The 25811-nt window shown below is 33.6% G+C and overlaps 1 pseudogene; it reads left to right on the top strand.

Annotated features, from left to right (window-relative positions):
• Positions 1–5523: 5523 nt before the first annotated feature.
• LOC143638707 (tRNA pseudouridine(38/39) synthase pseudogene) lies at positions 5524–8958 on the top strand (annotated as a pseudogene).
• Positions 8959–25811: the final 16853 nt, after the last annotated feature.

Raw genomic sequence — 25811 nt, 5'->3', positions numbered from 1 at the left:
TCAGACCATAATAAAGGTTTAGGAGTTATGTAGTCTGAAGTAAGTAATAAAAATAAATGAATGCTTTAAAACTCAATATTTCACCATTTTTATTAAACTTAGGATTTCCAAAACAGAATTACTTCCAAAACAGAATTACTTATAATACTCTTGCAAAAGTAGTTATTCTGTGGCAAAAATATCTTTCCCAGGGCCTGGCGTTTTGGCTCAGTGGTAGCGTACTTGCCTGGCATTTGTGAGGCACTGGGTTTGATTCTCAGCACTGCATACAAATAAATAAAATAAAGGTCTATAAACAACTAAAAATATTAAAAAATGTTTCCTTACTATACATGCCAATAAGTAGTAGTATATAGATCATAATACAAAAATCCATGCATAACCAAACTGAAACTAATACTGTTAGTTTTGAAACTGATAATCTCACATTTTTAAAATAACTTCTTATTAATATGACTTTTGAATTTGAATTGAATCATGCATAAAGGCAATGATTTTATAAAAAGTATAGAAGATTTTATGTTGCTATTTATCTTGATGTATACACCATAAAAACATAATTAGACAACAAGAGTAAGAATTTTTATGAGACAAAGGGAAACACAGAAAGTGCTCTACTGTTTTTTTAAATTATGGTGTCCTACAGCATCTCAAGAATGATTTCCAATCTTAACTCTGCCCCCTACTACTTGTGTGACCTTGGATAAAAATGTAAATACATGTAATAATTCTGTGCTGCAGTTTTCTATCATATAAGTTTTTTGGGAGGACTAAATAAATGTATATGAATTACTTAGACAAGCACCACATAATAAGCACTTAATAAATATTAATGTTTTAATGGAAGGAAGGCCAAATTGTAAATACCAGAAAACTCATAGTCCAACTAAGTTTCATCATTAAAGAAGAATGAATAAAAACAAATAAGCTGCAGCTGAAATTCGAAATGTTAACAATGTAAGCAAAATAAAAGGCAGTATGAGGAATAAAGTATCAAGTTGAACAACAAATTATTAGATTGATGATATAAATTGAAATTAATCCAAGCATTGGCACATCAAGACAATAATTGAAATTGCCAGTATAGGAAAATATAATTAGGAATCAAACACAAAGCATTCCATCAGAAATTAGGAAGGAATTAAAATTATTGATAATGATGGAGATTAGTTGATATCAATTTCCACACTTTTGTCTTTTTCGTCTGGTAAACTTAGATTCAATGTCCAGAAACCAAAACAAGTGGGAAGGTTCAAAGTCATGTAGTTTGAAACATGGTTTCTTTTGTATGGTTCTGAGCTAATAACAATGGAAGCAGCTAGCTGAATCTCAGGTATGGGTAAATAAGATCACAGAGAGATGGGAAGTAGGAAACAAACGTTAGGTACCTGGGAAGTTGTTTCTGTCCTTAGAAATGTGACAATATTTGGAATATAAAGTGGAACTTCTCAATTTTTGCAAGTTTTTATGTACTGACATATATTTATGTAGTTACTATGTTCTCTCCTACTTCTGAATAAGTATACTTTTGAAAATCCTGCTTCAAAAATAATAAATAAAATCAGAAAAAAATCTGATTCAGTTGAATAAAGGAAATTGAAGGCATATGATTGGTCCAAAGATTTAGGGAAGAGTTACCACAAATCTAGGAAATGGATATAATGACAATTTTTATTTTTAAAAGATTTTTTTAGTTGTATATGGACGCAAATACCTTTATTTTATTTGTTTATTTTTGTTTGGTGCTTGGGAATTGAACCCAGTGCCTCACACATGCTAAGCAAGCTCTCTACCACTGAGCTACAGCCCCAGCCCATAATTATAATACTATTTCATAGTCATTTGCATAGTGTATTTTTTCCAGCACCCAGGAGAATGCTTGACACTTTGTAATTAATGAATATATTTTTGCTAAATGATTGAGGCTTTTCTTATCTAGGCAGGCCAAGCAACTCTTCCATCTCATCCCATAATAGCCCTGTAGTGAATATAATCTTAAGGCAGAAATGAGGCAAAGAGACTTCCTCATTTCTAATGCTTTTTAAGATGGTTGCCCTACTTAATTTATTAAATATGCCAGCTCTAGTCTTTTGCATTTGGTGGTAGTTCCCAGGCATATATATGCCAATAGAATTATCAGTTGACTGGAACTTTATTTACCAGACACTTTCCACCAGAGGAAACTCTAGCCATAGTAGCTAGTGACAAGTGTCATCTTCTTGGGATATTATAGGCAAAAACAATGACAGCACTAATAGCTCACAGTTACCAGTGCACCCACTGGTATCTAAAGTAGGAATTTCAAACCAAGTGTGACACTATTAAGGACTTTACAGTCATACTGATATTAGCACTAGTAGTGCACAGTTATGAGTTCATTCAAGCATGTAATCTTGTCTTCTACTGAGATTACTAGACATGATTTGCCGCCAAATATTAAAATGTACATTTAATGGTTGGTAAAATATGAGGGAAGCATCTTGGTTAATTTTCTTTATCATTTATCTTTTTTATTTTTTATTACTTTTATTTTTATTTGTTCTTTTTAGATATACATGACAGTAGAGTGTACTTTGACACATTGTACATACACGGGGTATAATTTATTCTAATTAGGATTCCATTCTTATGGTTTTACATGTTGTGGAGTTTTATTGGTGGTATATTCATGTGTGAACATAGTAAACTTAAGTCTGATTCATTCTACTATCTTTCCTATGCCCATCATCCCTCCCTTCCCTTCATTTGACTTCATCTAATCCAATGAGCTTCTGTGCTCCCTTCCACCATTCTTATTGTGAGTTAGCATTCACATATCAGAGAGAACATTCAGTATTTATTTTTTTGGCGGGATTGGCTTATTTCACTTAGCATGACAGTCTCCATTTCCATTTATTTACCTGCAAATGCTATAAACTCATTTCTCCTTATAGTTGAGTAATATTCCATCAAGTATATATTTATAACATTTTCTTTATCCATTTATCTATTTAAAGGCACCTAGATTGATTAGATAGCACAGCTATTTTGAACTGAGCTGCTATAAACATTGATGTGGCTCTATCACTGAAGTTATGCTGTTTTTAAATGATTTGGGTATATACCAAGGGATGACATAACTGGGTCAAATGGTTGTTCCATTCCAAGTTTTCTGAGGAATCTCCATACTGCTTGCGCCAATTTGCAGTCATACCAGCAATGTGTAAGGAAGTACCTTTTTTCCCCCACATTTATTGTTACTCGTATTCTTTTTTTTTTTTTGGTACCAAGGATTGAACTCAAGGGCACTTGACCACTGAGTCACATTCCCAGCCCTATTTTGTATTTTACTTAGTGACAGGGTCTCACCAAGTTTCTTAGTACTTTACTTTTCTTGAGGCTGGTTTTGAACTCGCAATCCTCTTGCCTCAGCCTCCTGAGCCACTGGGATTACAGGCATGCACTGCCATGCCCGGTGTTACTTGTATTCTTGATAGTTGCCATTCTGAATGGAGTGAGATAGAATTTCAGTGTACTTTTTAATTTGCATTTCTCTAATTGCTAAAGACGTTGAACATCTTTTTATATATTTTTTTCAGCATTCTATTTTTTGCTCTGTTAAATGCCTGTTCAGTTCCTTTGCCCATTTATTGATTGGGTTATCTGGTTTGTTTGGCATTAAGTTTTTTGACTACGTGTGCGCGAGCGCGCGTAGATAGATAGATATAGATATCTGTCTATCTATCTATTTATCTATCCTGGAGATTAATGCTCTCTCTGAGGTGCATGTGGTAAAGACTTTTCCCACTCTGTAGGTTCTCTCCTTATGTTATTGACTATTTCCTTTGCTGTGAAGATGCTTTTTAGTTTGATACTATCCCATTTATTGATTCTTGATTTTATTTCTTATACTTTAGGAGAGTTTTGAGGAAGTTGGTTCTCATCTGACATGTTGAAGAGCTGAGCTTACATTTACCTCTAGTAGGCTTCAAGTCTCTGGTCTAATGCCTAGGTCCTTGATCCACTTTGAGTTGAGTTTTGTACATGGTGAGAGATAAGGGTTTACTTTCATGTTGTTGCATATGGTTTCCAGTTCTCCAAGCACCATTTGTTGAAGAGGCTATCTTTTCTTCAATGTATGCTTTTGGCACTTTTGTCTAATATGAGATAACTGTACTTATGTGGGTTTGTCTCTGTGTACTCTACTCTGTACCATTGGTCTACATGTCTATTTTGGTGCCAATACCATGTCATTTTATCACTATAATTCTATATTATAATTTAAGGTCTGGTATTGTGATGCCTCCATATCACTTTTCTCCTAAGGATTGCTTTGTCTATTCTGTGTCTTTAATTTTTCCAAATGAATTTCATGACTGATCTTTCTATTTCTATGAAGAATGTCATTGGAATTAATAGAAATTATAATAAATCTGTATAGCACTTTTGATAGTGTGGCCATTTTGTCAATATTAATTCTGACTATCCAAGAACATGGGACATATTTCCATATTCTAAGGTCTTCTTTAATTTCTACAATGAAAATTACAGAACAATAAAGAAAGAAAGTGAAGAATATCTTGGTTTATTTTAAGTGCCAGGAACTTAACAACCAGGTAGATCTGGTTGGAGATTTGTAGAAAAAAAGTTTTCAAGTCCTCTGTGTTACTTCTAGATATTTGGCCTTAGTGAACTTATTTTTTTCTGTTTGAACTCCTCGCCTAAACACATTCCTGAAAAAATAAAAATAGTATCTTGGGATGCAGCAGGATATAGTGGTTAAAAGCATTACTGTATGTTCTACTTCTGTTCAAGATGTGGGAAATTGAATGAGCACATTTACTCCATAATGAAGAGAAAAATCCAAATAAAGTACAAAATTATAATTTTTCTTATAGCCCATTAGAGACCTGAGGTTGTAGGGCCATCAGGATACCTATCCTTCTCCAAGGAGAGATGGAATACACAAACTCTTTCACCTAAGACAGAGCACCAGAGAAGTAGAAAACTTTCACATCAGTGGGTAATAAGGAATCAGTAACACTGAACCAATTGTTAATGTCCAAGTGTATGTTGTTGACAGTAACAAAGCCCCTGGAGAAACAGACACAAGATGAAGCAGGTTCCTTTCTATGGTCCTCCAAATTTGCTTAAGAAAAAGACTAGAAGCAGGGCAGGAACCCAGAGACAGCTTTCTTTGCTGGTGCATAAAAGATTTGAAAATTATCATTACTGTTTGGACACTCTGTCAAAAGCCTTCAGTTCCCAAAAGGGCAGCAAATGTTGTCACTCCTAGGGCACAGGTAAAGGCCAACTGTTACTAGAAAAAGGATAAATGGGGAAAATCCCTTTATTTCTAGAAGGAAGGCAAGGCCAGTAAAGGATGCAGAATTATATAACAATCTTTAGAATTCTCCTCTTACTAGAAAATAATGTGGAATCTATTTCCTACCAAAAGCTCATAATAAATATATAATACAAATTGACTCAGTGTCAGAGTACACAATATGTTTAAAGTGCTACCAGCTCTGTTTTGAAGAGATAATGATCACCAGTAACTATGACCACCTGAGAGCAGACTATGTACCAGTAAGACGTAACACCTTATTGAAAATATTCTCTACTACGCCACTAATCCAAAAATGGCAAAGGGGAGCAATAGTTCAGAATAAATGGAAAGAATCCATATTAAAATTAAAATTAATATTACAAATATATAGGACCTGAAAAAAATAGGAAAAGAAGCAAAGTAAGGGAGGGAATAGAAGAAATGCAGAAGAAGGAAAAGTGAGAAAAGAAAAAAAAGTATAAAGCATTAAAATGAGAAGAAAAATAGATATTCAATGAAGACATTTTTAAAAACAATATAAGATTGGATATAAGATTGGATTAAAGTTTGTGATAACAAATAATGGGGGTTGGACCAAAACAATCAATACAGAAGATAATACCAGTAAAATAAAATACAAATGAAATAAAAACCTAATATTAAAAATAAAATGATTACAATATTTTTGGCTCTAGTGCCTCCACAAAGACTTTGCTCCATCCACCTCTGGCATGATCATGGGCTGCTCAGATAGTTCCCTGGGTCACAATGTGCCCTCTTGTGGCTGAGGGGAAAGGCTCTGGGGCATCTCTGACCCATGGCTAAATCAATTCTGGGCACCCTACCTATTGCTCTCTTCATGCTGCTGGCAGCAACAGAACTGTTTCCATATTAAAATTAAGAAACCTTGGGCATAACTCAACAAACATAAGAGGATTTTTAACTGTAGAAAGAAGGCAGAACACATAGGGACACAGGAATTGGGTAACTAGATGGAAGTTAGTTCCCTGGGTTTTTTGTTGGCGTTTAAATATGTTAGAAAGGATGCTGCAGAAGTTTTCAATGTAGAACCACCAATAGGCACAGACAAAAATATCTCCAAGTAAAGCCTGTTTGTCTTAACCAAAATACCAAAAAAAGAAGGACCCAAGACAGCAGAAATATTTTGGACACATCCATCCTATTCCCAACAAACATCAGTGAAATAGTTTCCTTCAAAATATCCACAAATATGCATAGTTTGTAAGACCAAAAAGAAAACCCATCCTGCACTTACCCCTGTATCTCACAGAAACAGTTTTTTGTCTTGCTAGGCATCACCAAAATTCTTGAGGAGCTGATCTTTGGTCTCCTGGTTGGCAAAAGTAGTTGATGGAGGTAGGTGACGCTACACTTCCCCCAGTGAGTGGAGTGCTGATCTTGACTTGCCAAGGGGAAATACCAGCATCATCAATAGCATTTAAAGGCACCCTGTTCTTTTAAACCCATATGGCAGCAAGGAAATGTAATGAGAGTAGAATTATTCACCATTGTACCTTACCCTCACTATTTGGTGTCAGTGGGTCTTAACAGATAGCTGAGCTTCTACTACCATTGGATATCTATGAGATTTATGAAGAAGTTCAAATCAGGACTTGTTAGTGTTTCACTTTCTAAGTACCCCTGAAATGAGTATGATCCATTAGATAGGCAAAATGCTACACCTGTCCAGAATTAACCAAGCAGAAGGAGGTGTTAAGAGATAGGGTTGGTTTGTTCTACAAGTATCCCTTCCCCTGGTATCAGCTGATCCCAAACAGGATCTGAGTTTACACTCTTAGTAAGTAGCCTCAAAACAGTATGAGTAATCTCTCTCCCCTTACTTCTCCCTGAGAACAATAAGGTGTAGTGGGGATCTATACTCTTACTTGGAGACAAGGTGATGGTGTTAATTGGTGCTTCATTTTTATTTTTGCTGAGAAGATAAGTATCAGCAGAGCTGAGTAGAGAGCTGAGACTGCACCCCACCTCTGTGCAATAAGTCAGACACTAATTTGATCAGGGTGGTATGGGTAGGGCCCCTGCAATAATTGAAATACATAAAATCAACAGATGGCAACAATAAGATGAATCATAAGAAAACTGATACAATTTTTTAAATCACCAATCACAAAAATACAATAAACAGCAATTGTTAATTTTCTTTTTAAAAAATTAACAACAAATAGATGACTAATATGTAAATTATAGAACTAGAAGACTCTAGAATAAAAGAAAACTGGATTAATGAGCTTATACATAGTGAAGAAGACAAGAAAAGAACCAATAAACTTGAGGAAAGATCAATAGGGTTTCCCCAATCTGAACAGAAAAATAAATAAATTAAAAATAAATCTTAGTTGGGCTGAGGATGTGGCTCAAGCGGTAGCGCGCTCGCCTGGCATGCGTGCGGCCCGGGTTCGATCCTCAGCACCACATACAAACAAAGATGTTGTGTCAGCCGAATACTAAAAAATATTAAAAAAATTCTCTCTCTCTCTCACCCTCACTCTCTCTTTAAAAAAAATAAAAATAAATAAATCTTAGCAACCTATGTAATAATAACAAGTTAACTTCCATATCATCACTTGCTCAGAAGAAAATTAAAGAAAAAGTCAGACTGAAAAAGTATTTAAGGAAATAATAACATGAATCTAATCACATATACAGAAAGACCCAAACCTGTAGATTCAGGAACTAGAGAGAAGTCTAAATTAAAAAGCAAACACAAAGAACATATAGCACACATCATAATTTATCTTTGCAAGTGTATAGACAAAAAAATCTTGAAGTATGTTGGCATATGATTCTAGGAACTTGTGTAATAAAGATATAATAATCAAGAGAGGGATTAGATTTCAGAGGATGATTCTCTGCTCACATAAAGACCCTGAGTGGTGAGAGATGGCAGGACTGTTTGTGGTCATTTCAGTTTGAAGTGATTGGCTAGGAATTCCTTTATCATCAAGTATGATAGCTATCCTCTGACTAACTTTTCCAAGGAATGTTGAAACCAAAGATTTTTGATGAACTGCTGAACACAGAGAAAAATCCCTAAGCAGTTCAGTATATAATGTCTGTAGAATTTCCTCTAGTTTTGATTTTTGAAAATATCAAGTAAATCTGACAAAGAAATTCAAAGGTTTAAATTACCCACGTACACCAATACAGGCTAATCATATTGTTAATATTCATATATTGTTTAGTATGGTACCAAGACTGATGTATGTTGCAGAACCCTTTGGAATAGGTATGGAAGAAAACTTTAAGGATAAATTATTTACCAGAACCAGTGTTATACAAGGTTATGGAGGAGGTGATTTTGCATAGTTTGGAGGTGGTTCTCCTGTGGTCGAGTATCATTGAAATGACTGAATGCATATATTATAGGGGCAAAGATGGATGCAGTGATAGAATGGAGAATTGTTAAGTATTCTATCATAAAGCAGACCACAGCCACAAAATCTACATGTAAGCCGTTCATGGTACATCCTAAAAGCCAAAGATTAGAATCCCAGATCCAGCATTTTTTACATAGGAGCAACATTGAGCACCCATGTTTATTTTTTGAAGAAGAAATAAAGCCAAAAAGGGATTATAATAATACACTAGAGAAAAAAAATGTTATATGAAGGAACATATAGCAATCCTTTGTTAATACCAATATTTAAAGTATTATTTAACAATAGAAAATTCATCAGGATCTAGGAGAAAATACCAGTTAGTGGTATGTGGGTAAAAGAAAATATTGTAAGAGGTCTTAAAAATTCAGATAATCTGCTCTTTAAAACAGAGATCCTAAAATCCAATTAAGGAAATTCTGGATTAAACAAGAAATGATTCATTTTTTATGCCTTTCCAATAGGATTAAGGGATGGAAGAAAGAAAAAGCAATTATAAAATGGTTATGTATTTATGTACACTGGAAACTTGTGATTTTGTCTTCAAATTTATCCAAGTCTTACTGTTCAAGTGTCTACAATGAGAAAGAAAGAGAAATGGGCTAGAAATATGAATGGAAATTTTTACAAAGGGGATTGTAGACGGAAAACAAGCATATAAAACATGTTCAACTATATCAACATGCTAATTGTATATCATTACACATGCACCAGAATAACTTAAATATAAAGTGATAGTACTAAATTCTAGTGAGAATGCAGAGAAATTATATCCCTTGTAGATTGCTGGTGGGAATTTAAAATGGTACAACCAAACTTGAAAGTCAAATGAAAGTTTCCCACACAACTAAACAATACAATTATCAGATGACCTAGCAATTGTATTCTTGAGTATTATTCCAGAAAGTTGGAAGATCACATTCACACTCAAAATTTATACAGGAATGCCATATCATCTTTATTTTAATCTTCTAAAATTAGAAACAACAAAGATGTCTTTGATAATTAATTTGTGTCAACTTGTTTGGGTTAATGAATACTTAGAAACCTGGGAATTACTTCTGTGTGTGTCTATGAACACGTTTCTAGAGGAGATTGACATGTTAGTTAACTGAGTGAAGAAAATCAACCATTAATGTAGGTGGGCACCATTCTACTGGCTAGGTCCTTGAATAGAATGAGAGGGACGTTATTATTCCTATGTATGGTTATGTTTGTGAAATTAATCTCCATCATGTAAAACCAGAGAAATGAAAAGTTGTGTGCCATTTGTGTAAAAAATAAAATAAATTTTTAAAACAGGAGAGAAAAGAATTCCCATATCTTTTCTGGAATAGCAACACTTCTTCTCCTGACCTTCAACATCAGTACTCCAGATTTTCTGGCTTTGGGACTCTAGGACTCATACCAGCACCCTCAGGGTTGATAGGCCTTCAGTTTCAGACTGAGAATTAATGATACCTTTGACTTCTCTGGTTCTGAAATTTTCAGACTTAAACTGAGCAATGATACTAGCATCCCAGGGTCTACAGCTTTCAAGTAGCCTATTGTAGGATATCTTAGTGCTTATAGCTGCCTATCTTATCTATCTTCTGCTATTTATATACTAATCTATCCTATCAACCCAACTTTATACTTTTTTGTTTTTCTAGAGAATTGTGGCTACTATAATGTTCTTTAATAAATTAATGATTAATCAATCCAAATGAATTATTAACCACATGATAATCAAATGATTAATCAATGAATGATTGAAGCAAACAAAAAACTATTATCACACACAAATTGATTAGATCACAGGAGATTTATTCTGAGTGAAAAAAGAAAGATACAAAATGGTTCCAAACTGAGTTATTCCATTTATGTAACATTTTTTCTAATGAAAAAAATCATAAAGAATAAATTACTTGATTTCAGGGTTGGAGAAGTGACTAGAGGTGACTATGGTTATATATATATATATATATATATATATATATATATATATGTAGCATAAGTGTTCCTTGGATGGAACTTTTCTGCATATTGACTATAGTAGTAGTTACAGAAAATACTACACATGAGAAAATTCCACAGAACCAAACACAAATACATATAAAAATTTGTTAATGTAAACCTGGTGAAATATTAGTAAGTTAAATGAATTTTGTCAATATCGATTTCCTAATGAAAAAGTAATATATTTGTGGAAGACATAACCATTGGGGAAACTTGAGTGAAAGGAATAAGGTGATAATTGGTGGAGATTCAATTTAATGGTACTTAAAATCATAATATATACAAATCTTGTAATGTAGATGTACTCAATAATATTGATGACTCTCAAAATAATTATACTGAGTGAAAGAACCATACAAAAGTACAAATTGTGATTCCATTTATATAAAACTCTAGAAAATATAAACTAATCTACAGATCCAGAAAGCTGATCAGTGGCTGTATGGCAATGGACAGGGCTTGGGGAAGCGGTTTGAAGGACAAATAAAAAGTGGTTTGAGGAAACTGTTTAGGTAATGATAATATTCTTTTTTTAATAATGGTGATGGTTTTACAGGTGAAATGTTAAATCTAGTTAAATTTTACGCTTAGTAAATTATATCTGAATAAAGATGTTCAAAATAAAAACAAAACTATCATATCCTAGGAGCAAAGTATGATGAAAAAAATATTGTTAACCATTGGCATAAATGACATATTCAACTCAAGTGGCCAATGTTTTTTTAGAAGAATAATAATCATGAATTTAAACAAGAAGTAATAATGGATAGAAACGCAACCTGGCATAAATCCCTTTTATTGACCATTTTATATTCATTTAAACAATAAAAAAGACAAGAGGATTTTAATAAAACTAAATGTCTGCAAAAGGTACAATCTAGTCAACTAATAAATCATCCATCTGGTGTTACACTTAATATTTTTAATTGTTCTGTTGTCTAAAAATAAATGTTGAACAATTAAACGAATAAATTTACTTTTAAAGATATAATTCAACTTCAGCATAGTACATGCATAAATCATGTAAAAACTTAAACTCTCATTTGCACTTTGATTCACTGATTTAAGCATGAGCACAAATAAACTCTTACATGAAATGACAGCACATAAGAAATTAATTTCTTTTATATCAATTTCTTTTATACCATTGATTTTATTTTACAATCACTGTGCTATCAATGTTTATTTAGAAACAGCTGTTTAAGTGCTAGAATACATGTGTCATACAAGACCACAGGATAGTGGCCTGAAATGCACTGTAAGCCATACTAGATTCTGAGGAACTTACTTTAGAAAGGAAAGCAGTAACTTAATTACATGATATCTAAGGTTAATAGTATAACAAGAATTTCTCCACATTAATCCCCTCACATAATATATCTGATAATTAAAGGACAAGTGCTAAAAATGTCTTTTTTGTACCTTATATATACACATTTAAAACTTATTGGCAGGGCTGGGGGTGTGGCTCAGTGATAGAGCACTTGCCTAGCACATGTGAGGCACTAAGTTCAATCCTCCGCACCACATGAAAAACAATAAATAAAATAAAGGCTTTGTGTCCAACTATAACTTAAAAAAAAACTTACTGACTTGCAGGCATCTTTAAAAATTAAAACAATAAAAGATTTTTGAGGGGTGAGAATTTTCTAAGAGGCTAGATGAAAAAAGAGTATATATTTTATGACTCCATTTTTATAAACCTCTAGAAAATGGAAACTGATAGTGGCCACAAGCAAGTCAGTAGTTACCTGGAGATGGGGGTACAGGGAGGGGTAGGAGGGAGATATTGCCAAGAAGCATGCTGTAGTTTGAATATGGTTTGGTCCCCAGTATATTTGGTATTGAAAGATTAGAAGACAACTTTAAGAGGTGGGGCCTAGTGGGAGATGATCACCCCTCTAATAATCACCCCTCTGAAGATAGTTTCACGGGACTGAATTTGTTTCCATGAGAGCAGAGATGTTATAAAGGAGCAATTTTGACCCTTTCCTATTCTGTTTCTCTTTTTCCATGTTATTTACCTCACACACACATACACATACATACTTCCTTCACCATGTAAAGCCATCAGCCCATGTTATGTCATAGTAGGAAGGCCTTTACCAGAGGCCAACTAGGTGAGGCTGCCCAATCTCAGACTTTCAGCTTCCAAAATTGTGAAATCATTTTTTTAAAATATAAAGTACCCATCCTCAGGTATTTTACTATCACAAAAAGGACTAACAGCATGTGGAAATTTTAAGGAATGATGAATATATTCACTCACAAATGGATATATTCACTCTAATTGTGATTAGTGTATGTGTGTGTGATTAGTGTGTGTGTGTGTGTGTGATAAAACATACAAACTTAAAAAAAATAGTTGTAGGTGGACCCAATACCTTTTATTTAATTATTATGTGATGCTGAGGATCGAACCCAGTGCCTCACAGATGCTAGACAAGTGCTCTACCACTGAGCCACAACCCCAGCCCACATAACAAGCTTTTTAATCATGTACAGGTTCTTGTGCTTCAATTATAGTTCAATAAATTAAGCATGAAACTCTTTTCATGGATGAAAACAACTTTGAAAAAGATAAAGCTTAAAGATATTTGTAGGAGGAGCCATGTTGCTTAAAACTTCTCCATGAACAATGAACGCTCCATTTTCTTGCCAGCACATGAGGCGGACCACTCCCAATGGCTTACTCTACCCCAACTTTCTTAAGTGGGCTGATTGGTTCTGGATTTGTGCTTTCAATCACCATTACTTTTCTAGGGATGCTATTGGCAATTTCTAATACAGTGAGTTCTTTAGCCCTTCTGAGAGCCATTAGTTGCTTACATAATAGGGTATGGAGTAACAAACACCACTGTGAGGTCAGTGTTCCTCAGGTGACTCCTTGTATATTTTTTGAGATACTGCCACTCACATGCCTCACCTTATACAGTTTCTGGAAATCTACATACTAAAGCCATGGCCCTCACCCTGTACCTATACACAAATAGAGAGAAACATGAGGTCCTTTTCGCCTTGCCTGTGGGATCAAGTATAAAGAGGAAGTTTGTCTTCAGTCCTCAGTCCTCACTTTGTCTTTATCCTTCAATGTCTGGATAACAATTTGTTTGAACTCCAACTCCACAGACCCCACATCTCCCCCTTCTCAAACACCTACTTCTACCTTTTATTTGTTCCCACTCCAGTATCAGAGGCTCACAGAGATACACATCTTTTCACATCAGATTGATTTTATTTTCACCACCATTAATGTTAGTAACCTGTTGTAAAATTTAGCCATTTCTTAGCTGCCAGACCTCTGGACACTCTGCGGATTATTCTGAGGTCTCTGGCCCCACTCAATTACTGGCTGTCCAGGTCATCACTTGAAATGCTGGAGGTTTCTGGGGTCTTTTCCATTTCTGGCTGTCTATTCAGTTTCTCATTTAGCCGATGATAATGACCAAAGAGTATTGTTCCTTTAGTTTTCTTAGATTTTTTCAGAGATGTGGAAGGCTTTTCTGAGTCTCTTTTGCTTGAATTATTTTGAAGTGTTTTTTTACCCTTATTGGTGGACTTTAGTATCTGTAAGGACAACAGAGAGGCCATAAGGGTATTGGTTTGGGAAAAGAAGATGGGATATACATGTGAAGTAGGGGTTTGTGCCAGATGAAAAATAAATAGGAGTCTTAGGTGGTGGGGAATCAATGCAGAAAGGAGAAGCTTGGGTTGGGTTATCTTACCTTGCTGCCTCTTCTGCATCTGGAGTGATGATAGGAAGTCTTCATATTCTTTCTTTCTTTCATCGATGATGTTGACTGGGCCATATCTGCATTAGGCTTCTGTGATTTCTTGGTTGCCTTAGCCATACTGAAGCCTCCCAGTGATCTTCTGAAGAGTTGTAAGGATCCTATGCATATATGCCCTCCCAAGACAATGAAGGGCCACACCCTTCAGCCTTGATTGGCCAGCAAATTACTCCCCAGCCAATGAGGACTAAGGAGGAGGTTAGACCTCACAAAGCACTACCTCTGACACTTCTGTGCATGAAGAGGCTAGGGAGGTTGCTAGGGAAACCATGCTATAGCTTAGATATTGCAAATCAACACTCTTGGCACTTCTGGGATGTGAGGGAGAGGAGATGCTAGGAAAGCAAAAATGATCTGGTTGGGCAAAGGAGACTTTAATATACCTGAAAGAGCCACCCCACCCTCATTCGTATATAGTGTTCAATAGTGGTGGTAAAGGTGGTAGAGATCTTCCTCTACCAAAGTATTCCCCAAAGCTACTCCTACAAACTCATTCTGCTATCTTTCCCTTAGCCATTAGTTAGTATTTTGGATAATGTACCTAAAATCCATCCAAAAGTAATATGGTTATATTTTTCTTTAATTACCAGAAGATATGTGAATAAAGCTACAAACAAGACATATTCCCATTAATGAATATCAATATACTCACTGCATTTGGCATTAAAGGCTGCCAATTTTTAAAATTATTTTCTTTCAGGCCTTCAACTTATAGAAAAGGAATAAAATTAACTACCCACTGATGAAAATTGCATTTTATCCTTATTTTTATTCTATTTTTGGAGTCTGGTCACATTATCATCATTGAGTTTTGCAAGATTCCTTCTCTTTTATTCAAATTTTTCTTTCTTCTTAGAATCTAGCACTAGTTTCCTTTCCAACAATAGAATTATTTTATATTTGAATTCTGTCCTTGTATATGGCCTTGTTAAATGTGTGTTTGGATGTATCATAATTGGTTTCTGTGTTTTTGTTGCCACCTATATCTCTGGTTCATTGCTTCTAATGTTGCAACATCCCATTGACATAGAACACCAACTTTCATCCTCCATTCACTTCCCCATTTAAGAGACACCCATGTTTGTTCTATACGCTACTGCCACAAATGATGATATAATGAACATCCACATTCATGTTCCCTTGTGAACTTCTGAATATATTTCCCTGAAATATATTCAGGAATAAAAATTCAAGGTCATAGATACACATATTTTTCTTAGTTCAGGCTGCTATAGCAGAATACCATAGAATCTGTGACTTAACAACAGACAATCTGAAGGCTAGAATCATGAGTTCAGGGTAGCAGCATAGTCAGGTTCTAATGAAGGTTGGCTTCCGGGTTACGTCTTCATGTGCTTTCTTTGGTGGATGCATACAGAAGGAGAGATTTAGGTGTCTTCCTCTTTTAATAAGGGCATTAATCTGAGACACAGCCCTCATGACCAGATTTAATTATTTCCCATCTCCAATTACCATCACATTAATGATAAGGGTATTAACATGTGAATTTTGGGAGGCACATTCATTCCAAAGCAATAATTTTACTAAATATTGCCACATTGTTTTCTAGACTATATCAGTCCACCTTCCCAACAGAATTGTATTTTCTGTTTCCCTACACAATCATCAATTTTTTATTTAGAATGCAGCTTCTCATAGGATCTCAGTGATCTTAACCAATTGATGTTTATACCCTTGTGTAATCCAGTTCACTTGAATGGCATGAGTATGGGCTGTATCTAGACATTTGCTTCTAATAGCTAAAATCCTACAAAAGTAATGGAATGCCATTAACATCGTCAATTTTATCTTTGCTAGAACACTTTCTTGGTAGCAATCTCTCTTGCACATGTGCTTTCTCATTTTTATTAAAACATATTATGAAATGCTCAATAAAGAGGCCCACATCTTAAGGAACACCTTAGGAGGAACTGAGTCCTTAGCAAAATAAACTGCAGAGCACTGAATCCAAATAACAGCTACTTGATTTAATTAGGAAGAGAGGATCCTTCCCAGTTGAGCCTTGGGATAATGCACCCTTATAAAACAGACCCAGAGCTAGAGGACAACCAATCTGAACCCAGATCTTGACTCATAGAAACTATGAGATAATTTCTTATTAATAATATTTCTCAGTTCTACAAATACCTCAGGGGTTCCCTCACATGTGAAATCTAGAAAAGAAAAGCCTAAAGGTAGCTGTAGGTTGTGACTTTCGATATGTACCCAAGTGGACCTGCTAATAGTTTTTTCCTGAAATGTCCAAATCCATTAACATATGAAAGAGCTGAATTCACCTTTCATCTGTGAAAGGAGAATGAATCAGAAGGGACTGAATGAATTTAACAAATTCCTGTCACATGCTGGGGAGAAGTGACTGAGGAATCAAAAGGGGGCTATATATGTTCAAAATTAAGCTAGAATAAAGAAGAGTCTTCATTCTGACTGGAGTGAAATGATATCTGAGAGTAGTTTTGATTGCATTTTCTGATTGCTAGAGATGATGAGCATTTTTTCATATATTTGTTGATTGTTTATCCTCTTCTTAAAAAAAGCATACTACAGGGTTATAGCCACATCAATGTTTATAGCAGCACAATTCACAATAGCTAAACAGTGGACCCAAAGTAGATGCCCTTCAGTGGATGAATGGATAAAAAAAAATGTGTCATATATACACAATGGAATATTATTCAGCACTAAAAGAGAATAAAATCATGGCATTTGCAAGTAAATGGATGGCATTGGAGAAGATAATGCTAAGTGAAGTTGGCCAATCCCCCAAAACAAATGCTGAATGTTTTCTCTGATATAAGGAGGCTGACTCATAGTAGGGTAGGGAGGGGGAAACATGGGATAAATAGATGAATTCTAGATAGGGAAGAGGGGAGGGAGGGAAAAGGAGGAGGGAGGCAGGAGATTAGCAAGGATGGTGGAATGTGATGAACATCAATATCCAAAGTACATATATGAACACACGAATTGGGTGTCAACCTACTTTATATACAAACAGAGATATGAAAATTGTGGTATATATGTGTAATAAGAATTGTAATGCAAAAAAACCACACAAAGTACATGTATAAAGAAATGAATTGGAGTGAATATACTTCATACAAATATATGAAAACTTGTGCTCTATATGTGTAATAAGAATTGTAATACATTCAGCTGCCATGTATTTTAAAAAATAAAATCAATTAAAAAATAGAGTCTTTCAAATAATTGGCCTTTTCAGGTTTATTCTCTTACAAAATTTAGCCACTTATATTGTTTCCCCCAGCAACATGTTCATTTCATTTGGGGTTTATTGGAATGTATTTATTCAAACAATTTTATTCTTAGTTTAAGTTTTACCCCTTTTGCCATTGACATCTTGCCAGTGGGTTTTTATCTTCTCAAAGTTTGAAAGTAATCATTTCTCAATTTTGGAAATTTTCTTTATTTTTATTCCACTTTCTTCATTGTCTTTACTTCCCCCTAAATTTCCTCTATCTTTACTTGTAGATTTTTCTTCTGATTAAATTGAACACATAGCTTATTTTTTTCTAATACAAGTATTTGAAGCACTAAATTTCTCTCAAAATTATTATCTATAGTTACAAATCCTTCCATTTCTAAATAGTGTTATTAGTATCTTAATACTTTAAAAATATTTCTTCTTTAATCCAAGAATTATTTAGTAGTATGATGTTAGTTTCCAAGCATATTAGATGTTTAAGCTATCCTTAAAATATATATTTCTAATTATTTTACTGTTAAATAACAATCTGTAGGATCATGGCTCAAGTTTTTTGAGGCTTCCTTTGTGAAATTGTACATGGCCAATTTTTGAGGCTGTTCTTTGAGTACTTGACAATAATATGTATTCTCTATTTGCCCAGGGAACTTTGTCTAAATACCAGTTTCATTTATTACATATAACATTCAAATGTTCTATCTTTGTTTCCTTTTTTGCCTTTCACTTTTGATTTCTAGTTGCCTGGTATAATTATTTCCATTTCTTTCTATTCATCTGCCAAATTTCTAATGAATTCCTAAGTTTTGTCAGCATTCAACCCCTTGCCCACTGACTATCCAGTGTGAACATGTGTGAACTTCACAAACGTGCCAGTCTCCATCTCATGGTCCTAAAACCAACCTTCCCTGCAAAGCCCCAGAACACCTGCAAGCATTATTAAAAAAATGTGAATCTCTGGAGATTTAATAAGGATAGGGGAAGCCCCCCCCACCCCGCCAAATTTGTACTTTTTGAAAGTAGAAATAAAACATTTGAGACTTCCCCTAGATGGGAAATTATTAATCATAATTCATTTGCCTTCATTATTACTCAGTGAGCTGTTGTGGAAAAGAATGTGACTGGCTATGCTATCTATCAAACAGTAGACATATAATAGGAGCTTCATAAATTCTTGGATGAATGAGTGAATGGTTACACAGAAATAGATTCTAAATGCAAGTTCAAAGAGATACAAATAAAGCATGGTAAGTTTCTGGACAAGAATTAACAACACCCTTTCACAGATAAAGTGCAAGTATTTTGCTATATTTCTGTGTGTTTTGCTTCAAAAAATCTAATTCCTCCTGCTAGTAATTAGTGTAAAATACAATAGTGTCACTCTTATCCTTAGTTTTGCTTTCCAATGTTTCAGCTACCTGTATCAACTGTGGCCCAAAAGTATTTAATGGAAAATTCCAGAAATAAACAATTAGTAAGTTTTAAACTGCTCACTATTCTGAGTAGTTTTATGAAATCTCATCCAGTTCCACTCTGTCATGAATGGGACATGAATCATCCCTTTATCCAGCATATTCAGTCATATATACTAACTGCTCTATGCTGTAATGGTTTGATGTTTGAGGATCAAGAATTGCCCATTGCAGATGATCCACCTTTAATAACAGCCTGACACTGCATCAATTGCTCTTGTCATTCCTCACTTCTCATCACAAAAGCATTATATCATCCTGCATCACCATAACAAGAGCAAGTACAGTGCAATAAGATTCCTTGAGAAACAAATCACATGCACATAACTTTTATTACAATGTTGTTATAATTGTTCTATTTTAGTATGATTGATTCTTGTTAATCTCTTAATGTGCCTAATTAATTAAACTTTATCATGGATATATGTATGGGGAAAACATATAAGGGTTTGGGTAATATTTACAGTATAAGACAATCATTGGCAGTCTTGAAACATATCCTCCAAAGATAATTAGGGGACTATTATAATGGCATTTTATTTTATATGTTTTAAAAAAATCATTCAAAAGTAAGCACATGGGCTGGGGTTGTGGCTCAGAGGTAGAGTGCTCACCTAGCATGTGTGAGGCACTGGGTTCAATTTTCAGCACCATATTAAAATATATATATATATATATATATATATATATATATATATGCACATAATAAAAACACTCAATATATGTTTGCTAAATACATGATAGAATTCATTTGGGACATGTTATTTCAAAGAAATTTTATAAAGTAGGCTAATGTGTCCTGAAAACCCAGTGTCCTATAGGATGGCTATAAAGAAAGAATATTTAGAGTTGCTGAACTTTATCCACCCCATATTTACAATTAGGTGATTTTCATATCTGAACTAAGTTTTCAAAGCCCCAGAGAAATTAATAGTGAACTACTAAATGAGTGAAATATTCTTTCTGCATATAATGCCAACAATAGAGTCGATATGCAGTTGTCAATAATGACATGACAGAATGATGAATATTTCTTATTATTTGTGAAAAACATGCAGTGTGTCACTGATAAAACAATTTTACAATATGGGAATTTTGTCTCATTAATTATAAACATTTGATTGACCATATACATTTTTCAAAACCAATGAAAATGTTTTTTCATTTACAAACAGTAATGTCGTGTTTTCATGTTTTAGTTTCTAATTATTTACATGCATCACAAATAATTTTAGGGTTTTGTTGATAGACCAGATTGTCAAACTCTTGTCTATCTTTTATAAACAAGTATAGATAAAACTTTCTTATATTTTGTTGTAAGGACCACATAATGTTTAAGTAAACTTAATAATTTTTTATCTCTTTAATTGAATGATTTTTTTTTGCTTTTCATAATTTGTTTTGCAATTTAATAAGTGGAAATTGTTATTTTATATATATTTTTAAAAATTCATCCATTAGAGTACAGTTTCCTATCTTATCTGAAAGTGGATTTAGTAATCCTTTATATTAAACTCTGTTTTACATATATTTAGGTAGTTTACATTTTTTTGAATTTTTCCTTTTTGATGACAAATTGATTATAATTGCAATCAATATTAAAGATTATAAACCCTTTATTTCCCTGTACTTTCAGACTTTATTATGTTTAATACACTTTCAATGAAAACACACTAATTAAGGGTTCAGTAGATCACTGTCCATGGGGGGTCAATTATGGACCACAGTCATCTGGCTTTATGAATAAAAATTTATTGGAACATAGTCCTGACCATTTATTTATATATTCTTAATGACTGAATTTGTACTAAAAAAAAGTAGAGATTTGTACACCTACAAATCTAAAGTATTTATTATCTGATCCTTTTCAGGAATGTTTGCTTAGCCAAAATTTTACAAATCAAATCAGAATACTGAATATCACAGAAGTTCAGTAACCTACTCCAGTTTATATTTCTGTAAAAGTGATAGAGGTGATATTTACATCTTGTCTCCTAGATCCTAAGGGTCTTGCTTATAACATTTATAATACAGCTTTATTATCTGATAGTGCTGAAATCACCCTCCCACCCCAACAATGGTCCTTATGGTTTAATGTATCACTTTTAAAATACTGATTATATCATTTTATTTTTACCTTTTATGAAAAAATAGTAAAAAGCATGGATTTACCTCTGTGTACCTATTTGAATATATCTCATAGACTTTATATTAACTGCATTGATTCCCTTTGTATTTAATGTAATCTATACTTTTTCATTTATTTTTCCTTTGAACTAATTATTTTTTGTGAACAAATTTTCATTTTTTAAGTTGTTAAATTTCTTACTAAAATATAGATTGGAATTTTAAATTATTTGATATCATATCTTCTCAGTGTGAGTATATAGTTTTTAAAGTACAAAGATTAGATATTACTGTCTGTATCATATATAATTTATTAAGTTGACATTCTTATTAAAATATAACAGCATTATAGGAAAATACCCAAATATTAAAGTACAGGTTTAAAAATTACCAGAAAGTGAAAACATGTGTGTTTGCTTTACCTAGGTAAAATACAGAAGACAGTGATCTCTTTAAAATTACCATGGAGGCCCAATTACTAATATATCAGCCCATTATACTCTTGATTTGCTTTTCCCTAATGAGTATCAATATTGAACATCATTTTAGACACTTATTTTCCATCAGTATATCATTTTTGAAAAGTATATTTTCTCTAATTGATTTTCCACTCAAGAGTTTGTATAGCCTAGATCCTAGTCCTTTTTCAGATATGTAATATGTAAAGTTTTCACTTGGTTAAATATGATGATGTCCAATAATCAATCTTTCCTTTTATGGATTGTAGTTTTATTATCAAGTTTAAGAACTCTTCCTCCAGTCCTGTATCTCAAAGTCTTTGTTACATTTTTTCCCTGAAAATTTTATAGGTTTACAATTCACATAAGGTTTGTGGGCTATTTTGAGTAACCTTTGTATATGGAATAAGATATAGATCAAAAATATATATTTTTTTAAATTTGGGTGTCCAATTGCTCTAGCACGATTTGTTGAAAACACTATTATTTCTCCATTAAATTGTTTTCCAACTATGTCAAAATCAGTTGAACATACTTGTATGCATCTATTTCTGCATTCTCTATTTTGTTCCACTGATTCACAGGTCTATGTGCCTCTGGTACCACAAAGTATTTATTAATCTGGTACATATTATTATTTTTTCTTTTTTCATTCTTTTTTATTGATTTTTTAAAAAATAAATGGTAGCAGAATGTATTACAATTCTTATTACACATATACAGCACAATTTTTCTTATCTCTGGTTGTATACACAGTATATTCACACCAATTTGTGTCTTCATACCTGTACTTTGGATAATGATGTCTATAGGTCAATTGATTCTTCCTATTTTATTATTTATTTTCAAAGTTGTTTTAACTATCCCACTTCATTTATATTTCCATATATGTTTTCAAAGCATTTTACTTAGATATAATAAAATCTTGCTGAAATTTACCTAGAAATTGCATTTAATCTGTACATCAATTTGGGGACAATTGAAATCTTTACTGTCAATTCTTTCAATCCAAGAACTCTGCAACCTTGAGTGTAGTATAAAGTAAATTAATGTTATTCTTTTGTTTAGGAGTGCCACATTTTAGTATCTTTATATCATTTTTCTTGTCTTATGAACATTCACTAGGAAATATTTTCTAATATCCTGTGTAAATGATAAAGATCAAAGTGGTTTCCAGAGACCTGGCAGCAATACTGGGTGAGAATTGAGGAAGAAGTGACCTAGAAATTCTCAGCATTCAGCATGTAATGTGTGCAGGGTCCATAGTCAATTAATATCTCTTCAACTGTGCCTGTTACTTCCTACTTCAGAGACCTAATTTATCTTATCTAGAATGAACCAACAGGTGTCTACTAGAGTGTAAGAGAGTCATTCCCTTCTACATGTACATTAGATAATTGATCTAGAGATTTGATGGCACTCAAAGTTGGAAGTGATAAACACATTTGTATTGATATATTAAAATGATTACCCAACTCCTTGGTTTAACCATCTCTTTTGTACAGAATTCTACAAGCACCTGTGGCTAACACTTCCTGAATTTTTGAGGATCTGTGAATTAAATTTAGTAGTTTTTTAGCTTTATCCCAAAGCCTGTTTGAGATTCAGTTTTCTTAGTTCTACTAAATTATCCCTAATTCATTTGCTTTCAAACTTGAAAATGTTGTTCTATTCTCTCCTGTTCTCTGTTCTTGTGGATCCTATTGGAGTTTCAGAGGAATTGAAGTTAGATGTGTATAATGAATCTATCATCTTATTATCTTCTGTCTGCAGAGCAAACCATTAGGGTTTGTTTATACATTTAGAAAATGTAGATTAGACTTCATTGCAGAAATTCAAATATATAAACTACTCTTAATTTGGAAATAAAATGCATTTGAATTCTTTAGAAAATTATAACAAAATATAGATACAATAAAATAAGATAGTTTTTTATTGCTCCCAGTTTGCCAATTACCCTTTAATGAAAATTTGAAAGTCTAAAACATTTATTTTATATAAAGTTGATACTTTTGACATCAAATACAGAGGCCTTATTTCCTATTCAGTAAGTTTGGAAAATAATTAGAAAACCTTTAAAACCCATTCTGGCCATAGGACAGTAATTTTAAATAATCCCAAGTGAAGCAGGTATGAAAATTTCTGGGTATTAATGATATTTTTTTTTAACAGGAATTGAGATTGGCATTGCTGGAAACCAAGAGAAAAATGGAGTTAGAGGAACCTGGTTATATAGTGTGACTGAATGGGACAAGGAGCACAAATTTACACTATCAAAAGGAAATTGTGTTCTGTTGGAATGAAATGAGATGGAAAGTATATTATAAACTGTAACGGAGTAATGAGAAAGTTTTTGCCACAAGTGTCCTTGTTTTCTTCATAACTTACTATTATTTGAATGTTGTCTGCATTTGTGTTATAAAATAACATTTCAATGTATCCATCATATTATCTACATGAATTACATTTAACACAACATTAGACATGAGTAAAACTAGTTGTCATCATATGTAGTCTATCCTTAACGCCCCTAAAAGTTGTGTGCACACTATGCATGGAACAATCTCTAGAAGATATAAAAATTATCAAAATAGGAACTAACATTATATTTTCTGATCTGAAAAAATATAAAATATAGGTCAGGTCTTGAACGCATAGCCAAATAATTTTTATATATATATATATATATATATATATATATATATATATATATATATATATATATATCTCTCTTTTAAATGTGAGTGGAGGCTGTGAGGAAGATAATAGAAAACTTAAGAAACTAAAATGATACTGAATCAATTTCAGAGTGCCTAAGGTCCAAATTGTCCCAATTTTCAGTTTCATTTATTAATTTTATCAACATTTAGTAATTACATGTGCATGCCTGATTGTCTGTTTGGTGTATGGGATAGGTAAATAATATTTACTACTGTCTACTTAATGTACATTATGTGATAGGAAGTATGGTAGGCAAATTAACCATAAGCCCATTTTAATTTATTCCTCACAATAACTTTGAATGGTAGTCCTTGTGATCTCTAATTACTTTTCTGATTTTTATCATTTAGGTTCCCATAAGAAACAGAACCATACAATTAGGATAATTCATAGAGGAGTGGTGCTTAAAATGAACCACTTATAAATTCATATAATTAATCATATAACTAATTATAAATTGTAAAGATGAAACACAAAGAACACTGTAGGGATCCTGGTATTAGTGGTGGCAAAACTGTTACCACATGTTGAGGGCCACAGCCCAGTAGGAATGATGCCTGGCATTTTGCCAGAGGGAATGGTTGAAAGGTGACACCAGGGAGCCATTGAGATGATGATGGTTAGTTAAGCTGTGCATTCAGTTGTATATTAGACCTTTTCAGTCCAGCAATAGGGCAGCTCTTGGAGTTTCCCTTGAGTGTTGAGTTCTCCTGGGAGTTCCCAGAGAGTTGGGTCAGAGCCAGGGAGAGCTGGGAGGGTTCCCGGGGAGTGTGTGTGGAGTGCTGGTGGAGTTCCGGCAATAAAGTTTCCAGTTTGAACTACAAGTGCTTTGTGGCAGCTCAGTGATTTGTGCTCATCCAGACTGCAGCAACCACACCTAGTGTGAAAGGATCTGGAGTGGTAAGAACATTGTGTAAAGAGGGACTCCTGAGAGAAAACCTGAAGAATAAATACTTTTATCTCATTCTATTTCCCCTTCTTAATCTCCTGCTTGAAGTTTGCCATTGATTGAACTCAACCAAAAATCATTTGAGACTGTTGATCTAATTCATGGAAGTCAGCTCATCTGAGCAGCAAGTTGAGGGGGTGGGTATGTAAGGGTCCGGCGAAGCATCGAAGGAAGAGACCACCAAGAGACTAACTTTATGCAATGTGCAAGAGAAGTTTATTAGGATCCGGTTCAGCGCACTGAGTCCCCAGGCCAGCTCGCACAAAAAGGAAGAGCAACCCAGGGCCCAGAGCAGAGGTTAAGCTGAGCTTAAGTACACCTTTTGGAGAG

This window comes from Callospermophilus lateralis, chromosome X (genome assembly GCF_048772815.1).
Source record: "Callospermophilus lateralis isolate mCalLat2 chromosome X, mCalLat2.hap1, whole genome shotgun sequence".
NCBI lineage: Eukaryota > Metazoa > Chordata > Mammalia > Rodentia > Sciuridae > Callospermophilus > Callospermophilus lateralis.
This window is presented reverse-complemented; position numbering and strand designations above follow the sequence as displayed.